Source organism: Serinus canaria, chromosome Z (genome assembly GCF_022539315.1).
Source record: "Serinus canaria isolate serCan28SL12 chromosome Z, serCan2020, whole genome shotgun sequence".
Taxonomy (NCBI): domain Eukaryota; kingdom Metazoa; phylum Chordata; class Aves; order Passeriformes; family Fringillidae; genus Serinus; species Serinus canaria.
The window spans coordinates 38023721-38030431 of NC_066343.1; positions in this window are offsets into that span (position 1 = coordinate 38023721).

Sequence of the window (6711 nt, forward strand, 5' to 3'; positions counted from 1 at the left end):
ACACACATGGCCCAGTGAGATCTTGGCTGCCCTTTCGTTGTTCTCTTCCTCAAGCTGAGAAATCCTAGAGTATACTGTTTTCACATACTAGAGCAAAGGTACATTCTCAGCCACTCAGCTGCAGGGTGCAGTGTGTTTTTTTTAATAAGACTGCAGATACTAGGGCTGTGGGTGGCTATGAATGCTAATTCATATATCATAAAGGAACAGTTTTATTCTCAGGTCCCTGGACAACCTTATCCTTACCTTCAGTTATGTACTTGCAATTGTGTATATGCATAATTCACTTGTTTGTTGCCTGTTTTCCCTGTATTTCCATTTTGTTCCTCTGTCCCACTAGTTCTGGGAACCATCAGGACTACCTCACATTTCTCAAACAACCTTCCTAGTCAAGAAAATCTGCAAGTTTCACATGAATCATAGTGAAACACACAGTGCCTTACCGTGCATCCTTACGCAGGCTGAGCTGAAAGTGTGCGAGTAAGAGTTTTGTTAGGTAGGCAATGCAGAATAAATGGTGAGATTCACGCTTGTCCTGCTTCCACTCCCTTAGTCAGACCATCAGTACCTCGTGTTTGTTTTTCCTGTAGAGAATACAAGACCAAGGGCACCATTCATCCACGTGTCTATTTCCCTGCTATCTCTTTTGATGATATCTTGTATCTTGTGATTAGCCATCACAAGTCAGGTGTGAAAGGGAGAAATCTCCAACTTGCCTGGAAGGCAGCTTTTTGATAGGAGAGAAGAAACCAAACCAGAGCCTCTGCTGGGGGAAAGCCAGGGAGACCACAGCTGCCACAAAATGGTGCTTGGCTGCTGCACTGCATTGTTCTCTGATCTGAGCATCTATAGCTCCAATCTGGCACAGCTTTCACTTGCTCAGTGAGGATAGGAAGAGATACAGAGAGAAAAGAATGAACAGGAGACAAAAGTGAGTCCCAATGTAAAGAAAATGCATGGGTTCTGCCCTTAAACTACTTCTGCCACCCATGTTGATGTCTATCTCCACAGCTGCTCTCTCATTTACTTGCAAAAAATCCCACAGCTACCTCTGTGTTATTACTGAAGTCTAGATAGAATCTTGGATTGATGAATTGTAGCTAAGAAGAGCAATTCCTACATGTGCTTCTTTTGTAAAGAAACTGAAGTATGTTGAAGTAAATGGGCAGTGCAATATCCTTGCTCACTGCAAGCAGGATAAGCCTACAGAACTCACTGCAAGCAGGCATCCTACAGACAAAGGAGGAGTCAAAGGCAGGATGAGTTTTGCTTTTCTGTTTGGCTGTTTCTGATAAGGTAAAGTCTGGGGTAAGTGAAAAGACTGAGCATCCTGTGACTGCCAAGTATGATGTGACAATGTGCTTCTCATCAGTAGCAGAAACAATGATGACAATAAACATCAATCGTTTTCCCAAGAAAGCATCTTAGAAAAGCAGTTAGGATAAAAGAATCATCACTAAAGGTCAATATATTGCCTGAGCAATCCATTATTCAATATAGTTTTTCTTTTTAGAAATAGGAAACTTTTCCATTTCTATAGATGGCATTTCTGTGACACTGGGCAGGAACCTCCAGTTATGTTCTGAAGACACTGAAAAACCATGGCTTGTATTATTATCCACAGAAGTGGTCTCACGTAATTCTGTCAATTCACTCACATGAATAAAATACACACACACACATGCACACTTTTGAATGTTTGCAGGACTAAGCCCTAAATACCTAAGCTCTCTGCTTCACTGGGATGGAAGAATTATTTTTTCTGCTCGGGGAATAGCTGATAACACTAAGTCTTTTATGCACTTGTAATGTGCTGCATCATTTTTTCCCCAGCACTGTACTAAATTTCAGGAAGACTAAAATAAAAAACTAATTATAGGGCACATATATGCAGTCTACTAAATAAAGTGTCATTTGAAGAGTGTATAATTTATAATAGAGTATTTCTCAGTAGACTAAATGGATAGTAGCCTGATATTTTTTTGACACCTGACTTGAGAAATTAACAAATTTCAAGGAGTTGCGTAAGCAAATTGTATGCTATGGAGGCCAAGTGGAACTGTTAAGAAATTTTCTTCCTGCCCCAAAGCTACTGTGAAGACCACACAGCAGTTTTTGCCAGGGTTACTTTCTGCAATGAAGTTTATGAGGATCCCTAGTGTTTTGTTTCAACCTGTACAAGTGTTACAGCAATATTTCATAAATATATATATATGTATCTCAGTGTCCAAAGGGTCCAAACTGAGGGCTTAAATTAGCATCAGAAACTGAACATTTCTTCAGGCAAGAGTTGATGAAGCTATGCTGCTTACAGATGAGATTAGCAGTCACATTACTCGTATGTGGAAACCAGCAGGGTTAGGGCTGAAGATCAAAGCTGCTGTTTTACATAGACCTTCTTATGGCTTTTTTTCACTTGTCTTTGAGCCTTGCTTTATGCTTTCTTGTCTTACTGTCTCTGTTGAGTTTTCTTTTGTCACTGGAATAATTTGATTTCTTTGGAGCTTCCTCAGACTGGAATAGATGTGTTTGGTTCATTGCCTGTCCCCCTTCTTTTTAAATCAAAAGCCATCCCCTGTGCTGTAAACATCCCTGCAAACCTTTCCTTTCCTTCTTCTCATGTTGCTGCCCAGTTCTCTGTATGGAGGAGGTCACTGAAAGCATGCAGCAGAAGATGGAGTGGTGAGCAGTGTCCTCTATAGTGTGTTCTTTGGTATGGAGCCTGGTCAGAGTGGTACATCCACACACCACTAACATGGGCAGATAGGGTACCTAGAATGCTTGATCAAGAAAGGCATTATGCTTCCCCTGGAGGAACAACTCTCAGACTCTTCTTGCTGCTGCAGAACAGCATGTGCCTAGATGCATTCTTATCCAACCAAGCCTTCACTGAGATGTTTAAGAGTGTGGAGCGGGAGCCCTGCTAGCATGGTTGCTTTAAATGTGTGTGCCCATACATGACTTACTTGGCTAGCAGCTATTGCAATGAAACTAGTTTTGCCAGTACCTTGGGTCGACATAGTCTTTTTCCCATTAAATAGGTCACAATGTTGTTTTTTGATTTGTGCTCTTGTTTACCGGATTCTTACTGTGGCTGACAGCCTGAAGGCACAGTGTTGCAAAGGGAGAGTGGGGATGGCTGGAGGTCTGATTAGAGATGTGTCCCTCTTGCTGCAATGCCCTCTGTATCTCCCCAGAAGCCCCTGTACAGACAGACAGGAGGTGAGAACGGGGAGGAGATGGGGTCAGGGTAAGCTGTGCTATGCAGTTTGATGATTGTGCAATGCTGTGTCCCCAGACAAAGACTTAAGTCAGTGCAGCAGTGCACTCCAGGGTCTCCCTGCACCAGACACCTCCCTTTTTTTACCAGAATGCATTGCACACAGGCTGTGCAGGAAATCGGATGTAATAGATTTGTGGTTATATTGCGAAAAAAAAAAGACTGTGTGAAATCAGCATGTTTGTTTATCTTACAGAATGGTCATATGAGAGAGCCCTCACCTTCTTTCACCGGTAAATTGTGCAGATTGTGCCTCCAAGGGTGATGAGGGACAAAATCAAGACCATCTCTCTCACCTCTTGACTGCAAGTGTGCTGTCAGGAATCAAGGAAGAATTGTAAAACAGTCAAACAAAGGAGGAATTTGGCAATGGTCATTTTGAAATAAACCTGTTTGTGACAAGCAGTGACTGTGGCAATATTTACGCTATGATTCATACCAAAGTGCAGCACCTGCAGTTCTAGTCCAGATGACTTTTAGGATAGAACCAGCTAGCAAATAATATTCTAATGTTTAATAATGAGCAAGCAATAGTCAAAGCTGCTCTTGGCTCTGGAACTGTATTAACTTAGGTAAAAGAGCTGGCTGGAAGCATCTTTGCACTGCCAGGTGCATGTTACTTGTAACTGACTGACAACAGGCTGGGGTTTGCACAGTTGCCTATCTCTCTGTATTCACTTGAAGTCTCTCTTCTCTTTTGTGTGACGATTGCTATTACAAGAAACTCTTAGCTGGCATATACCACATTAGAGCCCTTTGAGGATGCTCTCAGAAAGTGCCTCCCATTCCTCATTGATGACAAGACTGAACCTGTATCTATGCTAAAGAGCCAGAAACAGTGCCTGTGTCTGTAAGCTGCAGGCAGCTCCTGGAAACCTCCTTACAGAGAGATACAGACATGTTATTTTCTCAATGCCACTGCATAAACAAACTGCTACAGCCAGGAAGACATCAGAGATGCTTTGTATGCCTTGTTATTGATGCTTTCAAAAGGCAGTTTTTAGAAACTCAGCAAATTCCAGTGGACACCAGTGGGAGCTGCATGTTTTTACACCACAAAAACAGCTCTTCTGAGGGAATCCAAAAGTCAGGTTCCTGTTTCTTCACAGAAACTCAGCTGCAGAATACAAGACTGTTCTCCCTCTCCTAGCCTAATAATATTGATAAATACCTAGTTAGTGAAAAAGCCTGGCTTACTGTCTGTCTTAGCAGGGGAAAATGAGATCAGAAAAGGGGGGTCTACAGATTACTTCCTCCAAGAAGATCTTTGCTTCCAACAAAATCTTCAGCATTTGGACTTCTCAGTTTAGTCCTCAGTTTAGTGGGTTTTTCCTGCCGAAAGTACTTGTGCAGGGAAGTATCTTCACAAAGGCTAGTTGGGCAACTCCTCTGCTTAGAACTACATGTTCTCTTAGTTTTCCCCTGTACTCAGCTATTGAAGCTAGATTTGAACAGTTTAAAGACAATGCCCATAAACATTTAAGCAGGGAAAAAAAAAATCAGATAACCAGTTTTTAAAACAGAAAAATGACTAATCTAGAGCCTGGAAGAATTGCTTCTGTGACAAACCTGCTTGCTTACATTTTGCCTTCTCACCTGTCTCTAGTTTTTCACTTGAAGGAATTCTTTGTGGGAAATGCAGCCACAGAAAGCTTCCAAGGCCTTGAGCATAGAAGCTCAGAGATAGAGATGGATACAGTGTTTGACCTTAGACCTTGGAGAAGGCTTGGAGGCTTAGAATAGACTAAAATTAGAACAGACATGAAATAAGAATAAAGATCTGTAGTTTAAGCAGAATTATGTTTTAAGCAAGTAGATATAGGTCTCATATAAGTGGACAAATATGCTAAGCAAGATAGTAGAATACAATTAAAGTTTAGCAATAGAATTTGTTGTAGAGTTGATAAAAAAGTAGAAGATACAGCAATAAGTTTCTGTAGAGTTACATGATTGGATAAAAAAAGATGCATTACAGCAAATAGTGTAAAATGCAGCAATTAGCAATTGGTTCTGAAAATGCTAGTGAGCTTTGTGGAAATTTAAAATAAGAAATTTATGACAGACCTTGTAACTAGGATTATAACAGCTTTGGATACAAGGCTTCTAATGTGATTATTCCATGAGACTGATTTTGCAATAAACCATCTTTTAAATATCTTTTAAACATCTCTTCAGTCGACCCCATCTTTCTTTATCCTGAACAATTCTTGTTTCTTTTCATTTCCATTTCAGGTTTATGTCTTTTAAGTAATTGCAAATGTATCTCGTATTCAGCTAGTGTATTTTTTTAATTGCTGTAGAGATAAAATTATACCTCTGCACTTTGGAAGCGGGCTGAAAGACCGCTGTTATCTATACCTGAAGCAATGACATAGCCTTTGCCTGTTGTGAACTGGACAGCCTTTCCCCACAGCACAGCCCAGTCCTTTCTACTTATTTATTTTGATAATAAATTGTCTGTACATTTGCTTTATACATGAAGAGGAAATAATTCACAAATTCAGATTTCCAAAGCTGTGATAAATAAATGTAAATAAAAGTAAATAAACGACAAAACATACATGTTAATACAATTGCAAATAGCTTTCTGTACTCCTTTTTATTACACATATGACTCAGAGACACAAAGATTCTGGAAGTTGTAAAAATGAGTACCATCCTCCATTCACATGAAGTGTGACTTTCCCAATCTGCATATCTTCCCCACAGTGCAGAAAACATCTGAGGACAGGCAGAAATGTGAGGAGGATGCATCATTGATAAGTCTGCCTCTGATACTGTTACACAAAAAATGCCTTCTTCCCACCAAGCAAGGTCAAATTGTGAGAAGAGAGGTGCTGTAAGTTCTTTAGTAAGAAAACGTGGACCACTCAGAGAATAAGTTCACCCTAATCTACCAAAACATTTTAGCTGTAATACTGTCCGCAGTCTGGTATCCAGCTGCAATACCTGGGAAACCCACCATCCAAGAGCAATGCCTTAATCTTTGGTCACACTTGACCTGGTATCAGGGTCCAAGCTGACCTCTGCTCTAGCTCTCAGGGTGTGATGCCTTTCTTGGAAGGCTGGTCCTGGAGCATGGCCCCTGCAGACTCCTGGGGCTATGTGCCAGCCTCAGCATGGCAAATGCTGCTGCTTTGAGGGCAAAGAGTGAACAGATTAAATGAAGACTGTTCTTCAGAAGCAGGATCACAGAACATGCCTTAAATTCATCAGGTTTGTTCAAATACAGGAAGATGCTTTCTGACTCACTGAGAGAACTATCATGATTTGTTGGCTTATTTTTTTAATGGACAATTGAACCCAGACTGAGTGATGTAGACTCAGGTCTTGAAACCACCAGTGGTATTGGTTGGGCAATAAATGGAAAATTGAGTCTTGCTTTATAACAGTACTTTGAATTAAAATTAAACTTGCTCATTATATTGGTT